The following is a 26,820-nucleotide window of genomic DNA, read 5'->3' on the forward strand; positions in this document are numbered from 1 at the left end:
GTCCTCCTCCGAATTAATTTCCCTACCGATTTTCGTATCATCGGCAAATTTGCAAATGTTGCTACTCAAACCTGAATCTAAATCATTTATATATATTATAAACAACAGAGGTCCCAGGACAGAGCCTTGAGGCACTCCACTTACAACATTTTCCCACTCTGACTTGATTCCATTTATACTAACTCTCTGTTTCCTTTGGTATAGCCATGCCCTAATCCAGCTTAATATAGCACCCCCAATACCATGAGACTCTATCTTTTTAATCAGTCTTTCATGTGGCACTGTATCAAAAGCTTTGCTAAAGTCAAGGTATACAACATCGCAATCCTTACCACTATCAACTGCCTCAACAATGCTAGAATAAAAAGAACATAAGAACAAAGGTAACTGCAGAAGGCCTATTGGCCCATACGAGGCAGCTCCTATTCTATAACCACCCAATCCCACTCATATACTTGTCCAACCCGTGCTTGAAACAATCGAGGGACCCCACCTCCACAATGTTACGCGGCAATTGGTTCCACAAATCAACAACCCTGTTACTGAACCAGTATTTACCCAAGTCTTTCCTAAATCTAAACTTATCCAATTTATATCCATTGTTTCGTGTTCTGTCCTGTGTTGATACTTTTAATACCCTATTAATATCCCCCCGGTTATGTCCATTCATCCACTTGTAAACCTCTATCATGTCACCCCTAACTCTTCGCCTTTCCAGTGAATGCAACTTAAGCTTTGTTAATCTTTCTTCATATGAAAGATTTCTAATTTGGGGAATTAACTTAGTCATCCTACGCTGGACACGTTCAAGTGAATTTATATCCATTCTATAATATGGCGACCAAAACTGAACTGCATAATCTAAATGGGGCCTAACTAGAGCAAGATATAGCTTGAGAACCACACCAGGTGTCTTGTTACTAACGCAGCGATTAATAAATCCAAGTGTCCGATTTGCCTTATTACGAACATTTATGCATTGATCCTTTTGTTTTAAATTCTTACTAATCATAACTCCCAGATCCCTTTCGCAATCCGACTTAAGAACATAAGAACATAAGAACAAAGGTAACTGCAGAAGGCCTATTGGCCCATACGAGGCAGCTCCTATTCTATAACCACCCAATCCCACTCATATACTTGTCCAACCCGTGCTTGAAACAATCGAGGGACCCCACCTCCACAATGTTACGCGGCAATTGGTTCCACAAATCAACAACCCTGTTACTGAACCAGTATTTACCCAAGTCTTTCCTAAATCTAAACTTATCCAATTTATACCCATTGTTTCGTGTTCTGTCCTGTGTTGATACTTTTAATACCCTATTAATATCCCCCTTGTTATGTCCATTCACCCACTTGTAAACCTCTATCATGTCGCCCCTAACTCTTCGCCTTTCCAGTGAATGCAACTTAAGCTTTGTTAATCTTTCTTCATATGAAAGATTTCAAATTTGGGGAATTAACTTAGTCATCCTACGCTGGACACGTTCAAGTGAATTTATATCCATTCTATAATATGGCGACCAAAACTGAACTGCATAATCTAAATGGGGCCTAACTAGAGCAAGATATAGCTTGAGAACCACACCAGGTGTCTTGTTACTAACGCTGCGATTAATAAATCCAAGTGTCCGATTTGCCTTATTACGAACATTTATGCATTGATCCTTTTGTTTTAAATTCTTACTAATCATAACTCCCAGATCCCTTTCGCAATCCGACTTCGCAATCACAACACCATCTAGCTCGTATCTTGTAACTCTATCATCATTACCTAACCTCAGAACTTTACATTTATTAGCATTAAACTGCATCTGCCAATCCTTTGACCATTTCAAAACCCTATCTAGATCAACTTGAAGTGATAGTGAGTCCTCCTCCGAATTAATTTCCTTACCGATTTTCGTATCATCGGCAAATTTGCAAATGTTGCTACTCAAACCTGAATCTAAATCATTTATATATATTATAAACAACAGAGGTCCCAGGACAGAGCCTTGAGGCACTCCACTTACAACATTTTCCCACTCTGACTTGATTCCATTTATACTAACTCTCTGTTTCCTTTGGTATAGCCATGCCCTAATCCAGCTTAATATAGCACCCCCAATACCATGAGACTCTATTTTTTTAATCAGTCTTTCATGTGGCACTGTATCAAAAGCTTTGCTAAAGTCAAGGTATACAACATCGCAATCCTTACCACTATCAACTGCCTCAACAATGCTAGAATAAAAAGATAACAAATTTGTTAAACATGAACGGCCATTTATAAAACCATGTTGCGACTCAACTATTAATTTATGTTTTTCAAGATGAAGACGAATTTTATTTGCTATTATAGATTCGAGTAACTTTCCCACAATAGACGTTAGGCTAATTGGTCGATAGTTAGACGCAAGTGATCTATCTCCTTTCTTAAAAACTGGTATCACATTAGCAACTTTCCAAAACTCTGGCACTCTGCCTGACTCTATTGATTTATTAAATATGGTTGACAGTGGGTCACAAAGCTCCTCTTTGCATTCTTTAAGCACCCTAGCAAACACTTCATCCGGCCCTGGGGATTTGTTTGGTTTGAGTTTTACTATTTGTTTAAGAACATCCTCCCTGGTAACTGCTAAACTCGTCAACCTGTCCTCGTCCCCACCCACATAGACTTGTTCGGCTGAAGGCATATTGTTAAGTTCCTCTTTAGTAAATACAGATACAAAATATTTATTAAAAATACTACTCATCTCTTCATCTCTATCTGTTATTTGACCTGTCTCAGTTTTTAATGGACCTATCCTTTCCCTAGTCTTAGTACGATATAACTGAAAAAACCCTTTAGGATTTGTCTTTGCTTGCCCTGCTATGCGAACTTCATAGTTTCTTTTTGCTTTCCTTATCTCTTTTTTAACATTTCTAACCAGTTGTACGAATTTCTGTTCTAAAGTGACCTCCCCATTTTTAATCCTTTTGTACCAAGCTCTCTTTTTACCTATAAGGTTCTTCAAATTCTTTGTTATCCACTTTGGGTCATTAGTATACGATCTATTCAATTTGTATGGTATACTACGTTCCTGTGCTTTGTTTAGAATATTCTTAAATAAGTTATATATTGAATCCACATCGAAATCCCCATTTAAGTCACCTATCGCTGGGTTCATGTCTCGCTCCAAGACCGGCCCACACCCCATACCCAAGACTTTCCAATCAATTTGACCCAAAAAATTTCTTAGGCTATTAAAATCAGCTTTTCGAAAATCTGGCACTTTAACAGAATTTTCTCCTACTGGTCTATTCCATTCTATGCTAAATCTGATTTCTTTGTGATCACTGCTCCCTAGCTCACTCCCTATTTCGATGTCATTAATTTGCGTTTCCCTGTTAGTTAACACTAAATCTAAAATATTATTTTCCCGTGTTGGTTCCTTAATGTGTTGCGTAAGAAAGCAATCGTCAATTAATTCTAGAAAATCTTCTGCTTCACTATTCCCTGTTTTGTTCAACCAGTTTATTCCGCTAAAATTAAAGTCACCCATGACATAAATACTGTAAGATCTAGATGCTCTAGATATTTCATCCCATAGGTGCTTTGCTTCCATTCTGTCTAAATTTGGTGGCCTATATATTACTCCTATTATAATATTATTAGCTTTTTCGTTTAATTCTATCCAAATAGTTTCTGTGTGTGGCTCTGTTTTGATTCCCTCTTTGAGACTACATTTCAAATTGTCCCTAACATATATGGCTACTCCACCTCCTCGTCTAATATATCTATCTGTGTGAAATAGTTTAAATCCGTATATTTGATATTCAGCTAATAGTTCTCTATTTTCTACATTCATCCACGTTTCGGTAAGTGCAATAATATCTATAATATCTCATTGACCACAAGCTTAATTTCCAGGGACACATTCTAAACATATCAAAAAAAGTTTCAAAAACTGTGGGCATTCTTTCTAAGATCAGATATTATGTACCACGCCCTGCCCTGGTGACTCTCTATTACTCCCTTATCTATCCATATCTCAACTATGGTATTTGTGCTTGGGGCTCTACTACCCAAAATCACTTACGTCCTCTAATTACTCAACACAAAGCTGCTATTAGGACAATATCCAATTCTGGCCCCAGACACCACTCGGTACCCCTACTTAAATCTCTGAATATGTTAGACATTAAGTCACTGCACATTCTCTCATGTGTATTATACATATATAAAACGCTAAACTATAATGCCAATCCTGATCTCAAAAGCTTCATAGAAGGTTGTATCAGAACCCATGAGCATCACACCAGAAATAAATACAGTTTTGATATTCCTAGAGTACGACTTAATCAAACTAGAAATGCTCTACAAATCAAGGGGCCCAGAATGTGGAATGACCTTCCCAACCATGTTAAAGACAGTACCTCTCTCAACCAGTTTAAGTTAAAAGCGAAGCTATACCTAATAAATTCCCTGTAACCTACCTTACCCTTCTATTGTCAACCAATGTCTGTTTTTTTCTTTAAAGAGCGCTGTTTGTCGACATAATTGTATTTGTGCTGCTTTTTCATCTATGTTTTCATTTCTTGTTTTCATTCTACTCATTATGCTCAATTAGTATTAAGCTTGTCATTTAAGTTTATCATGCCCGAAACGCTTTGCGTAATAGTGGCTTTAGGCATTGTATGTACTAGCTCTACCTATAAGTTAAACAATCCTTGTAAATATTTATTGTATGTATGTACCTTACCTAAATAAAATTGTATTGTTGTATTGTATTGTATTGTTGTTGAGATTGCGAAGTCGGATTGCGAAAGGGATCCGGGAGTTATGATTAGTAAGAATTTAAAACTAAAGGATCAATGCATGAATGTTCGTAATAAGGCAAAGAGGACATTCGGATTTATTAATCGAAGCGTTAGTAACAAGACACCTGGTGTGGTTCTTAAGCTATATCTTGCTCTGGTTAGGCTCCATTTAGATTATGCAGTTCAGTTTTGGTCGCCGTATTATAGAACTGATATAAATTCACTTGAACGTGTCCAGCGTAGGATGACTAAGTTAATTCCCCAAATTAGAAATCTTTCATATGAAGAATGATTAACAAAGCTTAAGTTGCATTCACTGGAAAGGCGAAGAGTTAGGGGTGACATGATAGAGGTTTACAAGAGGATGAATGGACGTAACAAAGGGAATATCAATAGGGAATTAAAAGTATCAGCACAACACAGAACGTGAAACAATGTGTATAAATAGGAGAAGTTTAGATTTAGGAAAGACTTGGGTAAATACTGGTTCAGTGACAGGGTTGTTGATTTGTTGAACCAATTACCGCGGAACGTGGTGGAGGTGGGGTCCCTCGATTGTTTCAAGCATAGGTTGGACATGTATATGAGTGGGATTGGGGTGGATATAAATAGTAGCTGCCTCGTATGGGCCTATAGGCCTTCTGCAGTTGCCTTATATTTTATAATATATATAAGAACATAAGAACAAAGGTAACTGCAGAAGGCCCATTGGCCCATACGAGGCAGCTCCTATTCTATAACCACCCAATCCCACTCATATACTTGTCCAACCCGCGCTTGAAACAATCGAGGGACCCCGCCTCCACCACGTTACGCGGCAATTGGTTCCACAAATCTACAACCCTGTTACTGAACCAGTATTTACCCAAGTCTTTCCTAAATCTAAACTTATCCAATTTATACCCATTGTTTCGTGTTCTGTCCTGTGTTGATACTTTTAATACCCTCAATATATACTTTAATATATATATATATGTTGTACCTATTAGCCAAAACACAGTTCTTCGCCTACCATGCAAGGCCCAATTTGCCTAATAAGCTAAGTTTTTCAGAATTTCAATATTTTTCAATTTTTTTTCTTATGAAATGACAAAGCTATTCATTTCAATATGTATGAGTTTTTTTTTTAAATTTGAGTTAAAACTAACGTAAATATATGACGGAACCTAACCAACCCTACCTATCTTGACCTAACCTAAACTAACATAACTAAATCAATAATTTATGTTCTTAAAAACTGGTATCACATTAGCAACTTTCCATAACTCTGGCACTCTGCCTGACTCTATTGATTTACTCAATATGGTAGACAGTGGGTCGCAAAGTTCCTCTTTGCATTCTTTAAGCACCCTGGCAAACACTTCATCCGGCCCTGGGAATTTGTTTGGTTTGAGTTTTACTAATTGGTTAATTACATCCTCCTTGGTAATTGCTAAACTCAATTGGGACCTCTGTTGTTTTTAATATATATATAAATGATTTAGATTCAGGTTTGAGTACCAACATTTGCAAATTTGCCGATGATACAAAAATCAACGGATAAGTTTAGATTTAGTTTAGAAAAGACTTGGGTAAATACTGGTTCGGTAACAGTGTTGTTGATTTGTAGAACCAATTACCGCGTATCGCGGTGGAGGTGGGGTACCTCGATTGTTTCAAGCGTGTGTTGAACATGTATATGAGTGTGATTGGGTTGGTTATAGAAAGGAGCTGCCTCGTATGGGCCAATTGGCCTTCTGCAGTTATGTTCTTTAATCTAAACTTATCCAATTTATACCCATTGTTTCGAGTTATGTCTTGTGTTGATACTTTTAATACCTTATTAATATCCCATTTGTCCGTTCATCCACTTGTAAACCTCTATCCTGTCACCCTTAACTCTTTCCAGTGAATGCAATTTAAGCTTTGTTATCCTTTCTTCACATGAAAGATTTCTAATATTGGGAATTAACTTTGTCATCCTACGCTGGATACGTTCAAATGATTTTATATCCATTCTATAGTACGGCGATCAAAACTGAACAGCAAAATCTAAATGGGGTCTAACCAGAGCAAGATATAGATGAAGAACAACACCAGGTGTCTTGTTACTAACCCTTCGGATAATATATCCCAGTGTCCTATCACTTGTGATACAAAGATTATCGATGTGTGTATTTGAGTAGGTGATTGAATAAGTATGTGTATGTATATGTATATATATGTACATGTATGTATGAGTATGTGTACATGTATATATAGCATTAATAATAGTGTAACTAGCGTCAAAAGATTGGTTTTTGCTTAGCTTAACGAACTAGAGAGTTCAGTTCCTGAACCTATTTATGTGCCACTTTAAGCCTTTACACCACAGCCCACAGGATGGGTACGGGATGCATAATAAATAAAAGAAATGAAATCTATTATTTCCTTCTCCTCACCTCTATCTTGCCTATTTATTGTCAAAAACAACAACTTCCCTCATCACAATCGACTTGAGAATGGTCATGAACGGACCTAAACGTCGTCGTCCCTTCACTCTCTAGTGTGTGGTTTGGTCAACATCAAATCTAGCTCTAAGGAACGACATTCAAGCCTTGCATAACCGTCAACATTGACACTGTACCCCACGCTCGATATCACCACTTGTGCAGTCATCCGGAGGAGGACACCTTCTCACAAAATTCTCATAAAGAAGATGACTCACCAATGTCCAGAGTGTGGAAAGGTATTCAGGTTTCCTGGAAAAATGAAGACTCACATGTTAGTGCATTCAGGTGAAAAACCTTATATGTGTCCAGAGTGTGGGAAGGTATTCAATCAGCTTGGAAATATGCAGCAACACATGTTAGTGCATTCAGATGACAAACCTCATCAGTGTCCAGAGTGTGGAAAGAGATTCAATCATCGTGTAGGTATGCAGACTCACAGGATGGTGCATATAGGTGAAAGACCTTTTGAATGTGCCAAGTGTGGCAAAAAATTTAGAACAAATGGAGTTCTAATACGTCACATGCTTGTGCATTCAGGTGACAAATCTTATGAGTGTCCAGAGTGTGGGAAGAGATTCAAACGTGTTGACTCTATGAAGACTCACAGGATGGTGCATACGGGTGAAAGGCGTTTTGAATGTGCCGAGTGTGGGAAGCTATTCACTCTGCTTGGAAATATGAAGAACCACATGGTAGTGCATTCAAGTGATAAACCTCATCAGTGTCCAGAGTGTGGAAAGAGATTTAAGCATCTAGTAGGGATGAAGACTCACAGGATGGTGCATACAGGTGAAAGACCTTTTGAATGTGCCGAGTGTGGCAAACATTTTAGAACACGTGGAGCTATAATACGTCATTTACGAGCTTGTGCATTTTGGTGATCGTCCTCTATGAGTGTCTAGAGTGTGGGAAGAGATTCAAGCAGCTTAGACATGTGAAGTAGCACAAGATAATACAAGGGAGGTGTTAGTGTACAACAACTCAAGATTGTTCAAAGTTAAATAAATATTTGTTTATCTTAACAAAGATAACGCAAAGTTTTATCTGTTTTTTCTTCATATATGCACGAGTAAGATTTTTCTGTTTTTGTTCCTCCTAGAACCTTATTTAACATATAATTTCTGTAGTCAAGCATTTTGTTGAAATATTATCTGCATTGGATGTGGTGTTGAAAGCAGTTTGAGATGCACTCATAATTAAACAATTTAATTTACAGGAGAAATCGAAATTTGTTATTATGAAGGAATTAAATGTTTATGAGTGGGATTGGGTAGTTATAGATAATAGCTGCCTCGTATTGGCCAATAGACCTTCTGCAGTTACCTTTGTTTATATGTTCTTAAATCTAAACTTATCCAATTTATACCCATTGTTTCGCGTTCTGTCTTGTGTTGATATTTTTAATACCTTATTAATATCCCCTCTGTTATGTCCATTCATCCATTTGTAAACCTCTATCCTGTCACCCTTAACTCTTCTCCTTTCCAGTAAATGCAATTTAAGCTTTGTTAATCTTTCTTCTTATGAAAGATTTCTAATATTGGGAATTAACTATGCCATCCTCTGTTGTTTTTAATATATATAAATGATTTAGATTCAGGTTTGAGTAGCAACATTTGCAAATTTGCAGATGATACAAAAATCCTTAGAGAAATTAACCTGGAAGAAGACTCACTATCACTTCAAGTTGATCTAAATAGGGTTTTGAAATGGTCAAAGATTGGCAGATGCAGTTTAATGCTGATAAATGTAAAGTTCCGAGGCTAGGTAATGATGATAGAGTTACAAGATACGAGCTTGATACAAGAGATAACAAGAGCTTGTTACAAGATACAAGATTTAGTGGTAAGGATTGCGATGTTGTATACCTTGACTTTAGCAAAGCTTTTGATACAGTGCCACATGAAAGACTGATTAAAAAGATAGAGTCTCATGGTATTGGGGGTGCTATATTAAGCTGGATTAGGGCATGGCTATACCAAAGGAAACAGAGAGTTAGTATAAATGGAATCAAGTTAGAGTGGGAAAATGTTGTAAGTGGAGTGCCTCAAGGCTCTGTCCTGAGACCTCTGTTGTTTATAATATATATAAATGATTTAGATTCAGGTTTGAGTAGCAACATTTGCAAATTTGACGATGATACGAAAATCGGTAGGGAAATTAATTCGGAGGAGGACTCACTATCACTTCAAGTTGATCTAGATAGGGTTTTGAAATGGTCAAAGGATTGGCAGATGCAGTTTAATGCTGATAAATGTAAAGTTCTGAGGTTAGGTAATGATGATAGAGTTACAAGATACGAGCTAGATGGTGTTGTGATTGCGAAAGGGATCTGGGAGTTATGATTAGTAAGAATTTAAAACAAAAGGATCAATGCATAAATGTTCGTAATAAGGCAAATCGGACACTTGGATTTATTAATCGCAGCGTTAGTAACAAGACACCTGGTGTGGTTCTCAAGCTATATCTTGCTCTAGTTAGGCCCCATTTAGATTATGCAGTTCAGTTTTGGTCGCCATATTATAGAATGGATATAAATTCACTTGAACGTGTCCAGCGTAGGATGACTAAGTTAATTCCCCAAATTAGAAATCTTTCATATGAAGAAAGATTACCAAACCTTAAGTTGCATTCACTGGAAAGGCGAAGAGTTAGGGGCGACATGATAGAGGTTTACAAGTGGGTGAATGGACATAACAAGGGGGATATTAATAGGGTATTAAAAGTATCAACACAGGACAGAACACGAAACAATGGGTATAAATTGGATAAGTTTAGATTTAGGAAAGACTTGGGTAAATACTGGTTCAGTAACAGGGTTGTTGGTTTGTGGAACCAATTGCCGCGTAACGTGGTGGAGGCGGGGTCCCTCGATTGTTTCAAGCGCGGATTGGACAAGTATATGAGTGAGATTGGGTGGTTATAGAATAGGAGCTGCCTCGAATGGGCCAATAGGCCTTCTGCAGTTACCTTTGTTCTTATGTTCTTCTTATGAGCTAGATGGTGTTGAGATTGCGAAGTCGGATTGCGAAAGGGATCCGGGAGTTATGATTAGTAAGAATTTAAAACTAAAGGATCAATGCATGAATGTTCGTAATAAGGCAAAGAGGACATTCGGATTTATTAATCGAAGCGTTAGTAACAAGACACCTGATGTGGTTCTTAAGCTATATCTTGCTCTGGTTAGGCTCCATTTAGATTATGCAGTTCAGTTTTGGTCGCCGTATTATAGAACGGATATAAATTCACTTGAACGTGTCCAGCGTAGGATGACTAAGTTAATTCCCCAAATTAGAAATCTTTCATATGAAGAATGATTAACAAAGCTTAAGTTGCATTCACTGGAAAGGCGAAGAGTTAGGGGTGACATGATAGAGGTTTACAAGAGGATGAATGGACGTAACAAAGGGAATATCAATAGGGAATTAAAAGTATCAGCACAACACAGAACGTGAAACAATGTGTATAAATAGGATAAGTTTAGATTTAGGAAAGACTTGGGTAAATACTGGTTCAGTAACAGGGTTGTTGATTTGTTGAACCAATTACCGCGGAACGTGGTGGAGGTGGGGTCCCTCGATTGTTTCAAGCATAGGTTGGACATGTATATGAGTGGGATTGGGGTGGATATAAATAGTAGCTGCCTCGTATGGGCCTATAGGCCTTCTGCAGTTGCCTTATATTTTATAATATATATATACATATATATATATATATATATATATATATATATATATATATATATATATATATATATATATATATATATATATATATATATATATATATATATATATATATATATATATATATATTTGTACCTATTAGCCAAAACACAGTTCTTCGCCTACCATGCAAGGCCCAATTTGCCTAATAAGCTAAGTTTTTCAGAATTTCAATATTTTTCAATTTTTTTTCTTATGAAATGACAAAGCTATTCATTTCAATATGTATGAGTTTTTTTTTTAAATTTGAGTTAAAACTAACGCAAATATATGACCGAACCTAACCAACCCTACCTATCTTAACCTAACCTAAACTAACATAACTAAATCAATAATTTATGTTCTTAAAAACTGGTATCACATTAGCAACTTTCCATAACTCTGGCACTCTGCCTGACTCTATTGATTTACTCAATATGGTAGACAGTGGGTCGCAAAGTTCCTCTTTGCATTCTTTAAGCACCCTGGCAAACACTTCATCCGGCCCTGGGAATTTGTTTGGTTTGAGTTTTACTAATTGGTTAATTACATCCTCCTTGGTAATTGCTAAACTCAATTGGGACCTCTGTTGTTTTTAATATATATATAAATGACTTAGATTCAGGTTTGAGTACCAACATTTGCAAATTTGCCGATGATAAAAAAAAATTTGCCGATACAAAAATCAACGGATTAGTTTAGATTTAGTTTAAAAAAGACTTGGGTAAATACTGGTTCGGTAACAGTGTTGTTGATTTGTAGAACCAATTACCGCGTATCGCGGTGGAGGTGGGGTACCTCGATTGTTTCAAGCGTGTGTTGAACATGTATATGAGTGGGATTGGGTTGGTTATAGAAAGGAGCTACCTCGTATGGGCCAATAGGCCTTCTGCAGTTATGTTCTTTAATCTAAACTTATCCAATTTATACCCATTGTTTCGAGTTATGTCTTGTGTTGATACTTTTAATACCTTATTAATATCCCATTTGTCCGTTCATCCACTTGTAAACCTCTATCCTGTCACCCTTAACTCTTTCCAGTGAATGCAATTTAAGCTTTGTTATCCTTTCTTCACATGAAAGATTTCTAATATTGGGAATTAACTTTGTCATCCTACGCTGGATACGTTCAAATGATTTTATATCCATTCTATAGTACGGCGATCAAAACTGAACAGCAAAATCTAAATGGGGTCTAACCAGAGCAAGATATAGATGAAGAACAACACCAGGTGTCTTGTTACTAACCCTTCGGATAATATATCCCAGTGTCCTATCACTTGTGATACAAAGATTATCGATGTGTGTATTTGAGTAGGTGATTGAATAAGTATGTGTATGTATATGTATATATATGTACATGTATGTATGAGTATGTGTACATGTATATATAGCATTAATAATAGTGTAACTAGCGTCAAAAGATTGGTTTTTGCTTAGCTTAACGAACTAGAGGGTTCAGTTCCTGAACCTATTTATGTGCCACTTTAAGCCTTTACACCACAACCCACAGGATGGGTACGGGATGCATAATAAATAAAAGAAATGAAATCTATTATTTCCTTCTCCTCACCTCTATCTTGCCTATTTATTGTCAAAAACAACAACTTCCCTCATCACAATCGACTTGAGAATGGTCATGAACGGACCTAAACGTCGTCGTCCCTTCACTCTCTAGTGTGTGGTTTGGTCAACATCAAATCTAGCTCTAAGGAACGACATTCAAGCCTTGCATAACCGTCAACATTGACACTGTACCCCACGCTCGATATCACCACTTGTGCAGTCATCCGGAGGAGGACACCTTCTCACAAAATTCTCATAAAGAAGATGACTCACCAATGTCCAGAGTGTGGAAAGGTATTCAGGTTTCCTGGAAAAATGAAGACTCACATGTTAGTGCATTCAGGTGAAAAACCTTATATGTGTCCAGAGTGTGGGAAGGTATTCAATCAGCTTGGAAATATGCAGCAACACATGTTAGTGCATTCAGATGACAAACCTCATCAGTGTCCAGAGTGTGGAAAGAGATTCAATCATCGTGTAGGTATGCAGACTCACAGGATGGTGCATATAGGTGAAAGACCTTTTGAATGTGCCAAGCGTGGCAAAAAATTTAGAACAAATGGAGTTCTAATACGTCACATGCTTGTGCATTCAGGTGACAAATCTTATGAGTGTCCAGAGTGTGGGAAGAGATTCAAACGTGTTGACTCTATGAAGACTCACAGGATGGTGCATACGGGTGAAAGGCGTTTTGAATGTGCCGAGTGTGGGAAGCTATTCAATCTGCTTGGAAATATGAAGAACCACATGGTAGTGCATTCAAGTGATAAACCTCATCAGTGTCCAGAGTGTGGAAAGAGATTTAAGCATCTAGTAGGGATGAAGACTCACAGGATGGTGCATACAGGTGAAAGACCTTTTGAATGTGCCGAGTGTGGCAAACATTTTAGAACACGTGGAGCTATAATACGTCATTTACGAGCTTGTGCATTTTGGTGATCGTCCTCTATGAGTGTCTAGAGTGTGGGAAGAGATTCAAGCAGCTTAGACATGTGAAGTAGCACAAGATAATACAAGGGAGGTGTTAGTGTACAACAACTCAAGATTGTTCAAAGTTAAATAAATATTTGTTTATCTTAACAAAGATAACGCAAAGTTTTATCGGTTTTTCTTCATATATGCACGAGTAAGATTTTTCTGTTTTTATTCCTCCTAGAACCTTATTTAACATATATAATTTCTGTAGTCAAGCATTTTGTTGAAATATTATCTGCATTGGATGTGGTGTTGAAAGCAGTTTGAGATGCACTCATAATTAAACAATTTAATTTACAGGAGAAATCGAAATTTGTTATTATGAAGGAATTAAATGGTCAAATCCTTTGACCCATTTCAAAACCCTATCTAGATCAACTTGAAGTGATAGTGAGTCCTCCTCCGAATTAATTTCCCTACCGATTTTCGTATCATCGTCAAATTTGCAAATGTTGCTACTCAAACCTGAATCTAAATCATTTATATATATTATAAACAACAGAGGTCTCAGGACAGAGCCTTGAGGCACTCCACTTACAACATTTTCCCACTCTAACTTGATTCCATTTATACTAACTCTCTGTTTCCTTTGGTATAGCCATGCCCTAATCCAGCTTAATATAGCACCCCCAATACCATGAGACTCTATCTTTTTAATCAGTCTTTCATGTGGCACTGTATCAAAAGCTTTGCTAAAGTCAAGGTATACAACATCGCAATCCTTACCACTATCAACTGCCTCAACAATGCTAGAATAAAAAGATAACAAATTTGTTAAACATGAACGGCCATTTATAAAACCATGTTGCGACTCAATTATTAATTTATGTTTTTCAAGATGAAGACGAATTTTATTTGCTATTATAGATTCGAGTAACTTTCCCACAATAGACGTTAGGCTAATTGGTCGATAGTTAGACGCAAGTGATCTATCTCCTTTCTCAGTCGGTCAGGTGAAGTCAGTCGGTCAGGTGAAGCAGTCGGTCAGGTGAAGTCACAGTGAGAGGTTGTGTTAACCGGAGCTCCTGAGTGTTGTTATAGCAATATGGAAGTTGTAGTGAAGGACCTGGTGACTCTAGTGGGAGCCCTGAGGACAGAGTTGGACTCTCTGCGGGAGGAGGTGCGTCAGCTTAAAAAACAACGAGAAGTAACGAAGGAGGAGACCAGCAGTAAAGGGACCTCGTCTTGGAGAGTTGCGAAAGACAGGGGCCTTAAGAAGACTTTGATAAAGCCGCCTTCAAACGCCATAGCAACTTCAAATTCATTTGACGTTTTGGAGGACGAGTGCTGTGGAGAGACTGTGGATCGCGCAAAAGGGAAAGCAACGAAGAGAAAGGAAGCGCAGGCCCCTCAGAAAGTAAAGGAAGTACCTAAGCAAACATTAGTTGTGGGAGATTCCCAGATAAGGTATTTGGATAGAACGTTTTGTGCTAGAGATAGGGGGAACAGGTTAAGGGTTTGCTATCCCGGAGCTGGCATTGGTGATATTATAAACAACATGAATGATATTATGGCTGGTAATGGGAACAATCCCATTATTTGCATTAGCGTGGGAGGAAATGATGTTGGTCGAGTCAGGAGTGAGGAACTGATTCAGAGGTATAAAACAGCCATAGAGTTAGTTAGGAGCAAGGGAGGAATCCCGATCATATGTGGCATTCTTCCAAGAAAGGGAGTGGGAAATGAATGGATATCGAGGGCACTTGGTGTCAATTGCCGGCTGGAAAGATATTGCAAATCAAATGCAATATCTTTCATAGACAACTGGGAACACTTCTATGGAAGAAATGAAATGTATGCTCGTGATGGGGTGCATCTATCGAGAGCTGGGGTTGTTGCTGTTGCGAACTCGCTAGAAGAAGTGGTTAGAGGTGTTTGTTTGGGTTTAAACTGTTAGTAGATAGAGGTATGGGAATTGATTTGGAGGAAGGAGGTAATAAAAGTATGTGTTTGTGGGAGAAAGGAATTGGCAAAACGATCAGGGAAAGAGAAGGTCCGCAAAATAACAATTCACTTAGGGTATATTACACTAACAGTAGAAGTCTAAGAAATAAAATTAACGAATTAAATGCTCTTGTCTGCACAGAAAAAATAGATATTATTGCACTTACCGAAACGTGGATGAATGTAGAAAATAGAGAACTATTAGCTGAATATCAAATATATGGATTTAAACTATTTCACACAGATAGATATATTAGACGAGGAGGTGGAGTAGCCATATATGTTAGGGACAATTTGAAATGTAGTCTCAAAGAGGGAATCAAAACAGAGCCACACACAGAAACTATTTGGATTGAATTAAACGAAAAAGCTAATAATATTATAATAGGAGTAATATATAGGCCACCAAATTTAGACAGAATGGAAGCAAAACATCTATGGGATGAAATATCTAGAGCATCTAGATCTAACAGTATTTATGTCATGGGTGACTTTAATTTTAGCGGAATAAACTGGTTGAACAAAACAGGGAATAGTGAAGCAGAAGATTTTCTAGAATTAATTGACGATTGCTTTCTTACGCAACACATTAAGGAACCAACACGGGAAAATAATATTTTAGATTTAGTGTTAACTAACAGGGAAACGCAAATTAATGACATCGAAATAGGGAGTGAGCTAGGGAGCAGTGATCACAAAGAAATCAGATTTAGCATAGAATGGAATAGACCAGTAGGAGAAAATTCTGTTAAAGTGCCAGATTTTCGAAAAGCTGATTTTAATAGCCTAAGAAATTTTTTGGGTCAAATTGATTGGAAAGGCTTGGGTATGGGGTGTGGGCCGGTCTTTGAGCGAGACATGAACCCAGCGATAGGTGACTTAAATGGGGATTTCGATGTGGATTCAATATATAACTTATTTAAGAATATTCTAAACAAAGCACAGGAACGTAGTATACCATACAAATTGAATAGATCGTATACTAATGACCCAAAGTGGATAACAAAGAATTTGAAGAACCTTATAGGTAAAAAGAGAGCTTGGTACAAAAGGATTAAAAATGGGGAGGTCACTTTAGAACAGGAATTCGTACAACTGGTTAGAAATGTTAAAAAAGAGATAAGGAAAGCAAAAAGAAACTATGAAGTTCGCATAGCAGGGCAAGCAAAGACAAATCCTAAAGGGTTTTTTCAGTTATATCGTACTAAGACTAGGGAAAGGATAGGTCCATTAAAAACTGAGACAGGTCAAATAACAGATAGTGATGAAGAGATGAGTAGTATTTTTAATAAATATTTTGTATCTGTATTTACTAAAGAGGAACTTAACAATATGCCTTCAGCCGAACAAGTCTATGTGGGTGGGGACGAGGACAGGTTGACGAGTTTAGCAGTTACCAGGGAGGATGTTCTTAAACAAATAGTAAAACTCAAACCAAACAAATCCCCAGGGCCGGATGAAGTGTTTGCTAGGGTGCTTAAAGAATGCAAAGAGGAGCTTTGTGACCCACTGTCAACCATATTTAATAAATCAATAGAGTCAGGCAGAGTGCCAGAGTTTTGGAAAGTTGCTAATGTGATACCAGTTTTTAAGAAAGGAGATAGATCACTTGCGTCTAACTATCGACCAATTAGCCTAACGTCTATTGTGGGAAAGTTACTCGAATCTATAATAGCAAATAAAATTCGTCTTCATCTTGAAAAACATAAATTAATAATTGAGTCGCAACATGGTTTTATAAATGGCCGTTCATGTTTAACAAATTTGTTATCTTTTTATTCTAGCATTGTTGAGGCAGTTGATAGTGGTAAGGATTGCGATGTTGTATACCTTGACTTTAGCAAAGCTTTTGATACAGTGCCACATAAGAACATAAGAACATAAGAACATAAGAACAAAGGTAACTGCAGAAGGCCTATTGGCCCATACGAGGCAGCTCCTATTCTATAACCACCCAATCCCACTCATATACTTGTCCAACCCGTGCTTGAAACAATCGAGGGACCCCACCTCCACAATGTTACGCGGCAATTGGTTCCACAAATCAACAACCCTGTTACTGAACCAGTATTTACCCAAGTCTTTCCTAAATCTAAACTTATCCAATTTATATCCATTGTTTCGTGTTCTGTCCTGTGTTGATACTTTTAATACCCTATTAATATCCCCCCGGTTATGTCCATTCATCCACTTGTAAACCTCTATCATGTCACCCCTAACTCTTCGCCTTTCCAGTGAATGCAACTTAAGCTTTGTTAATCTTTCTTCATATGAAAGATTTCTAATTTGGGGAATTAACTTAGTCATCCTACGCTGGACACGTTCAAGTGAATTTATATCCATTCTATAATATGGCGACCAAAACTGAACTGCATAATCTAAATGGGGCCTAACTAGAGCAAGATATAGCTTGAGAACCACACCAGGTGTCTTGTTACTAACGCTGCGATTAATAAATCCAAGTGTCCGATTTGCCTTATTACGAACATTTATGCATTGATCCTTTTGTTTTAAATTCTTACTAATCATAACTCCCAGATCCCTTTCGCAATCCGACTTCGCAATCACAACACCATCTAGCTCGTATCTTGTAACTCTATCATCATTACCTAACCTCAGAACTTTACATTTATCAGCATTAAACTGCATCTGCCAATCCTTTGACCATTTCAAAACCCTATCTAGATCAACTTGAAGTGATAGTGAGTCCTCCTCCGAATTAATTTCCCTACCGATTTTCGTATCATCGGCAAATTTGCAAATGTTGCTACTCAAACCTGAATCTAAATCATTAATATATATTATAAACAACAGAGGTCCCAGGACAGAGCCTTGAGGCACTCCACTTACAACATTTTCCCACTCTGACTTGATTCCATTTATACTAACTCTCTGTTTCCTTTGGTATAGCCATGCCCTAATCCAGCTTAATATAGCACCCCCAATACCATGAGACTCTATTTTTTTAATCAGTCTTTCATGTGGCACTGTATCAAAAGCTTTGCTAAAGTCAAGGTATACAACATCGCAATCCTTACCACTATCAACTGCCTCAACAATGCTAGAATAAAAAGATAACAAATTTGTTAAACATGAACGGCCATTTATAAAACCATGTTGCGACTCAATTATTAATTTATGTTTTTCAAGATGAAGACGAATTTTATTTGCTATTATAGATTCGAGTAACTTTCCCACAATAGACGTTAGGCTAATTGGTCGATAGTTAGACGCAAGTGATCTATCTCCTTTCTTAAAAACTGGTATCACATTAGCAACTTTCCAAAACTCTGGCACTCTGCCTGACTCTATTGATTTATTAAATATGGTTGACAGTGGGTCACAAAGCTCCTCTTTGCATTCTTTAAGCACCCTAGCAAACACTTCATCCGGCCCTGGGGATTTGTTTGGTTTGAGTTTTACTATTTGTTTAAGAACATCCTCCCTGGTAACTGCTAAACTCGTCAACCTGTCCTCGTCCCCACCCACATAGACTTGTTCGGCTGAAGGCATATTGTTAAGTTCCTCTTTAGTAAATACAGATACAAAATATTTATTAAAAATACTACTCATCTCTTCATCACTATCTGTTATTTGACCTGTCTCAGTTTTTAATGGACCTATCCTTTCCCTAGTCTTAGTACGATATAACTGAAAAAACCCTTTAGGATTTGTCTTTGCTTGCCCTGCTATGCGAACTTCATAGTTTCTTTTTGCTTTCCTTATCTCTTTTTTAACATTTCTAACCAGTTGTACGAATTCCTGTTCTAAAGTGACCTCCCCATTTTTAATCCTTTTGTACCAAGCTCTCTTTTTACCTATAAGGTTCTTCAAATTCTTTGTTATCCACTTTGGGTCATTAGTATACGATCTATTCAATTTGTATGGTATACTACGTTCCTGTGCTTTGTTTAGAATATTCTTAAATAAGTTATATATTGAATCCACATCGAAATCCCCATTTAAGTCACCTATCGCTGGGTTCATGTCTCGCTCCAAGACCGGCCCACACCCCATACCCAAGCCTTTCCAATCAATTTGACCCAAAAAATTTCTTAGGCTATTAAAATCAGCTTTTCGAAAATCTGGCACTTTAACAGAATTTTCTCCTACTGGTCTATTCCATTCTATGCTAAATCTGATTTCTTTGTGATCACTGCTCCCTAGCTCACTCCCTATTTCGATGTCATTAATTTGCGTTTCCCTGTTAGTTAACACTAAATCTAAAATATTATTTTCCCGTGTTGGTTCCTTAATGTGTTGCGTAAGAAAGCAATCGTCAATTAATTCTAGAAAATCTTCTGCTTCACTATTCCCTGTTTTGTTCAACCAGTTTATTCCGCTAAAATTAAAGTCACCCATGACATAAATACTGTTAGATCTAGATGCTCTAGATATTTCATCCCATAGATGCTTTGCTTCCATTCTGTCTAAATTTGGTGGCCTATATATTACTCCTATTATAATATTATTAGCTTTTTCGTTTAATTCAATCCAAACAGTTTCTGTGTGTGGCTCTGTTTTGATTCCCTCTTTGAGACTACATTTCAAATTGTCCCTAACATATATGGCTACTCCACCTCCTCGTCTAATATATCTATCTGTGTGAAATAGTTTAAATCCATATATTTGATATTCAGCTAATAGTTCTCTATTTTCTACATTCATCCACGTTTCGGTAAGTGCAATAATATCTATTTTTTCTGTGCAGACAAGAGCATTTAATTCGTTAATTTTATTTCTTAGACTTCTACTGTTAGTGTAATATACCCTAAGTGAATTGTTATTTTGCGGACCTTCTCTTTCCCTGATCGTTTTGCCAATTCCTTTCTCCCACAAACACATACTTTTATTACCTCCTTCCTCCAAATCAATTCCCATACCTCTATCTACTAACAGTTTAAACCCAAACAAACACCTCTAACCACTTCTTCTAGCGAGTTCGCAACAGCAACAACCCCAGCTCTCGATAGATGCACCCCATCACGAGCATACATTTCATTTCTTCCATAGAAGTGTTCCCAGTTGTCTATGAAAGATATTGCATTTGATTTGCAATATCTTTCCAGCCGGCAATTGACACCAAGTGCCCTCGATATCCATTCATTTCCCACTCCCTTTCTTGGAAGAATGCCACATATGATCGGGATTCCCCCCTTGCTCCTAACTAACTCTATGGCTGTTTTATACCTCTGAATCAGTTCCTCACTCCTGACTCGACCAACATCATTTCCTCCCACGCAAATGCAAATAATGGGATTGTTCCCATTACCAGCCATAATATCATTCATGTTGTTAATAATATCACCAATGCCAGCTCCGGGATAGCAAACCCTTAACCTGTTCCCCCTATCTCTAGCACAAAACGTTCTATCCAAATACCTTATCTGGGAATCTCCCACAACTAATGTTTGCTTAGGTACTTCCTTTACTTTCTGAGGGGCCTGCGCTTCCTTTCTCTTCGTTGCTTTCCCTTTTGCGCGATCCACAGTCTCTCCACAGCACTCGTCCTCCAAAACGTCAAATGAATTTGAAGTTGCTATGGCGTTTGAAGGCGGCTTTATCAAAGTCTTCTTAAGGCCCCTGTCTTTCACAACTCTCCAAGACGAGGTCCCTTTACTGCTGGTCTCCTCCTTCGTTACTTCTCGTTGTTTTTTAAGCTGACGCACCTCCTCCCGCAGAGAGTCCAACTCTGTCCTCAGGGCTCCCACTAGAGTCACCAGGTCCTTCACTACAACTTCCATATTGCTATGATAATATAACAACACTCAGGAGCTCCGGTTAACACAACCTCTCACTGTGACTTCACCTGACCGACGATTAAAAAAATGAAAGACATGAAAGACTGATTAAAAAAATAGAGTCTCATGGTATTGGGGGTGCTATATTAAGCTGGATTAGGGCATGGCTATACCAAAGGAAACAGAGAGTTAGTATAAATGGAATCAAGTCAGAGTGGGAAAATGTTGTAAGTGGAGTGCCTCAAGGCTCTGTCCTGGGACCTCTGTTGTTTATAATATATATAAATGATTTAGATTCAGGTTTGAGTAGCAACATTTGCAAATTTGCCGATGATACGAAAATCGGTAGGGAAATTAATTCGGAGGAGGACTCACTATCACTTCAAGTTGATCTAGATAGGGTTTTGAAATGGTCAAAGGATTGGCAGATGCAGTTTAATGCTGATAAATGTAAAGTTCTGAGGTTAGGTAATGATGATAGAGTTACAAGATACGAGCTAGATGGTGTTGTGATTGCGAAGTCGGATTGCGAAAGGGATCTGGGAGTTATGATTAGTAAGAATTTAAAACAAAAGGATCAATGCATAAATGTTCGTAATAAGGCAAATCGGACACTTGGATTTATTAATCGCAGCGTTAGTAACAAGACACCTGGTGTGGTTCTCAAGCTATATCTTGCTCTAGTTAGGCCCCATTTAGATTATGCAGTTCAGTTTTGGTCGCCATATTATAGAATGGATATAAATTCACTTGAACGTGTCCAGCGTAGGATGACTAAGTTAATTCCCCAAATTAGAAATCTTTCATATGAAGAAAGATTAACAAAGCTTAAGTTGCATTCACTGGAAAGGCGAAGAGTTAGGGGTGACATGATAGAGGTTTACAAGTGGATGAATGGACATAACCGGGGGGATATTAATAGGGTATTAAAAGTATCAACACAGGACAGAACACGAAACAATGGATATAAATTGGATAAGTTTAGATTTAGGAAAGACTTGGGTAAATACTGGTTCAGTAACAGGGTTGTTGATTTGTGGAACCAATTGCCGCGTAACATTGTGGAGGTGGGGTCCCTCGATTGTTTCAAGCACGGGTTGGACAAGTATATGAGTGGGATTGGGTGGTTATAGAATAGGAGCTGCCTCGTATGGGCCAATAGGCCTTCTGCAGTTACCTTTGTTCTTATGTTCTTATGTTCTTCTTAAAAACTGGTATCACATTAGCAACTTTCCAAAACTCTGGCACTCTGCCTGACTCTATTGATTTATTAAATATGGTTGACAGTGGATCACAAAGCTCCTCTTTGCATTCTTTAAGCACCCTGGCAAACACTTCATCCGGCCCTGGGGATTTGTTTGGTTTGAGTTTTACTATTTGTTTAAGAACATCCTCCCTGGTAACTGCTAAACTCGTCAACCTGTCCTCGTCCCCACCCACATAGACTTGTTCAGCTGAAGGCATATTGTTAAGTTCCTCTTTAGTAAATACAGATACAAAATATTTATTAAAAATACTACTCATCTCTTCATCACTATCTGTTATTTGACCTGTATCAGTTTTTAATGGACCTATCCTTTCCCTAGTCTTAGTACGATATAACTGAAAAAACCCTTTTGGTTTTGTCTTTGCTTGCCCTGCTATGCGAACTTCATAGTTTCTTTTTGCTTTCCTTATCTCTTTTTTAACATTTCTAACCAGTTGTACGAATTCCTGTTCTAAAGTGACCTCCCCATTTTTAATCCTTTTGTACCAAGCTCTCTTTTTACCTATAAGGTTCTTCAAATTCTTTGTTATCCACTTTGGGTCATTAGTATTGGATCTATTCAATTTGTATGGTATACTACGTTCCTGTGCTTTGTTTAGAATATTCTTAAATAAGTTATATATTGAATCCACATCGAAATCCCCATTTAAGTCACCTATCGCTGGGTTCATGTCTCGCTCCAAGACCGGCCCACACCCCATACCCAAGACTTTCCAATCAATTTGACCCAAAAAATTTCTTAGGCTATTAAAATCAGCTTTTCGAAAATCTGGCACTTTAACAGAATTTTCTCCTACTGGTCTATTCCATTCTATGCTAAATCTGATTTCTTTGTGATCACTGCTCCCTAGCTCACTCCCTATTTCGATGTCATTAATTTGCGTTTCCCTGTTAGTTAACACTAAATCTAAAATATTATTTTCCCGTGTTGGTTCCTTAATGTGTTGCGTAAGAAAGCAATCGTCAATTAATTCTAGAAAATCTTCTGCTTCACTATTCCCTGTTTTGTTCAACCAGTTTATTCCGCTAAAATTAAAGTCACCCATGACATAAATACTGTTAGATCTAGATGCTCTAGATATTTCATCCCATAGGTGCTTTGCTTCCATTCTGTCTAAATTTGGTGGCCTATATATTACTCCTATTATAATATTATTAGCTTTTTCGTTTAATTCTATCCAAATAGTTTCTGTGTGTGGCTCTGTTTTGATTCCCTCTTTGAGACTACATTTCAAATTGTCCCTAACATATATGGCTACTCCACCTCCTCGTCTAAGAACATAAGAACATAAGAACATAAGAACAAAGGTAACTGCAGAAGGCCTATTGGCCCATACGAGGCAGCTCCTATTCTATAACCACCCAATCCCACTCATATACTTGTCCAACCCGTGCTTGAAACAATCGAGGGACCCCACCTCCACAATGTTACGCGGCAATTGGTTCCACAAATCAACAACCCTGTTACTGAACCAGTATTTACCCAAGTCTTTCCTAAATCTAAACTTATCCAATTTATATCCATTGTTTCGTGTTCTGTCCTGTGTTGATACTTTTAATACCCTATTAATATCCCCCCGGTTATGTCCATTCATCCACTTGTAAACCTCTATCATGTCACCCCTAACTCTTCGCCTTTCCAGTGAATGCAACTTAAGCTTTGTTAATCTTTCTTCATATGAAAGATTTCTAATTTGGGGAATTAACTTAGTCATCCTACGCTGGACACGTTCAAGTGAATTTATATCCATTCTATAATATGGCGACCAAAACTGAACTGCATAATCTAAATGGGGCCTAACTAGAGCAAGATATAGCTTGAGAACCACACCAGGTGTCTTGTTACTAACGCTGCGATTAATAAATCCAAGTGTCCGATTTGCCTTATTACGAACATTTATGCATTGATCCTTTTGTTTTAAATTCTTACTAATCATAACTCCCAGATCCCTTTCGCAATCCGACTTCGCAATCACAACACCATCTAGCTCGTATCTTGTAACTCTATCATCATTACCTAACCTCAGAACTTTACATTTATCAGCATTAAACTGCATCTGCCAATCCTTTGACCATTTCAAAACCCTATCTAGATCAACTTGAAGTGATAGTGAGTCCTCCTCCGAATTAATTTCCCTACCGATTTTCGTATCATCGGCAAATTTGCAAATGTTGCTACTCAAACCTGAATCTAAATCATTTATATATATTATAAACAACAGAGGTCCCAGGACAGAGCCTTGAGGCACTCCACTTACAACATTTTCCCACTCTGACTTGATTCCATTTATACTAACTCTCTGTTTCCTTTGGTATAGCCATGCCCTAATCCAGCTTAATATAGCACCCCCAATACCATGAGACTCTATTTTTTTAATCAGTCTTTCATGTGGCACTGTATCAAAAGCTTTGCTAAAGTCAAGGTATACATAAGAACATAAGAACATAAGAACAAAGGTAACTGCAGAAGGCCTATTGGCCCATTCGAGGCAGCTCCTATTCTATAACCACCCAATCCCACTCATATACTTGTCCAACCCGTGCTTGAAACAATCGAGGGACCCCACCTCCACAATGTTACGCGGCAATTGGTTCCACAAATCAACAACCCTGTTACTGAACCAGTATTTACCCAAGTCTTTCCTAAATCTAAACTTATCCAATTTATATCCATTGTTTCGTGTTCTGTCCTGTGTTGATACTTTTAATACCCTATTAATATCCCCCCGGTTATGTCCATTCATCCACTTGTAAACCTCTATCATGTCACCCCTAACTCTTCGCCTTTCCAGTGAATGCAACTTAAGCTTTGTTAATCTTTCTTCATATGAAAGATTTCTAATTTGGGGAATTAACTTAGTCATCCTACGCTGGACACGTTCAAGTGAATTTATATCCATTCTATAATATGGCGACCAAAACTGAACTGCATAATCTAAATGGGGCCTAACTAGAGCAAGATATAGCTTGAGAACCACACCAGGTGTCTTGTTACTAACGCTGCGATTAATAAATCCAAGTGTCCGATTTGCCTTATTACGAACATTTATGCATTGATCCTTTTGTTTTAAATTCTTACTAATCATAACTCCCAGATCCCTTTCGCAATCCGACTTCGCAATCACAACACCATCTAGCTCGTATCTTGTAACTCTATCATCATTACCTAACCTCAGAACTTTACATTTATCAGCATTAAACTGCATCTGCCAATCCTTTGACCATTTCAAAACCCTATCTAGATCAACTTGAAGTGATAGTGAGTCCTCCTCCGAATTAATTTCCCTACCGATTTTCGTATCATCGGCAAATTTGCAAATGTTGCTACTCAAACCTGAATCTAAATCATTTATATATATTATAAACAACAGAGGTCCCAGGACAGAGCCTTGAGGCACTCCACTTACAACATTTTCCCACTCTGACTTGATTCCATTTATACTAACTCTCTGTTTCCTTTGGTATAGCCATGCCCTAATCCAGCTTAATATAGCACCCCCAATACCATGAGACTCTATTTTTTTAATCAGTCTTTCATGTGGCACTGTATCAAAAGCTTTGCTAAAGTCAAGGTATACAACATCGCAATCCTTACCACTATCAACTGCCTCAACAATGCTAGAATAAAAAGATAACAAATTTGTTAAACATGAACGGCCATTTATAAAACCATGTTGCGACTCAATTATTAATTTATGTTTTTCAAGATGAAGACGAATTTTATTTGCTATTATAGATTCGAGTAACTTTCCCACAATAGACGTTAGGCTAATTGGTCGATAGTTAGACGCAAGTGATCTATCTCCTTTCTTAAAAACTGGTATCACATTAGCAACTTTCCAAAACTCTGGCACTCTGCCTGACTCTATTGATTTATTAAATATGGTTGACAGTGGGTCACAAAGCTCCTCTTTGCATTCTTTAAGCACCCTAGCAAACACTTCATCCGGCCCTGGGGATTTGTTTGGTTTGAGTTTTACTATTTGTTTAAGAACATCCTCCCTGGTAACTGCTAAACTCGTCAACCTGTCCTCGTCCCCACCCACATAGACTTGTTCGGCTGAAGGCATATTGTTAAGTTCCTCTTTAGTAAATACAGATACAAAATATTTATTAAAAATACTACTCATCTCTTCATCACTATCTGTTATTTGACCTGTCTCAGTTTTTAATGGACCTATCCTTTCCCTAGTCTTAGTACGATATAACTGAAAAAACCCTTTAGGATTTGTCTTTGCTTGCCCTGCTATGCGAACTTCATAGTTTCTTTTTGCTTTCCTTATCTCTTTTTTAACATTTCTAACCAGTTGTACGAATTCCTGTTCTAAAGTGACCTCCCCATTTTTAATCCTTTTGTACCAAGC

This window comes from Procambarus clarkii, chromosome 64 (assembly GCF_040958095.1).
Source record: "Procambarus clarkii isolate CNS0578487 chromosome 64, FALCON_Pclarkii_2.0, whole genome shotgun sequence".
Lineage (NCBI taxonomy): Eukaryota > Metazoa > Arthropoda > Malacostraca > Decapoda > Cambaridae > Procambarus > Procambarus clarkii.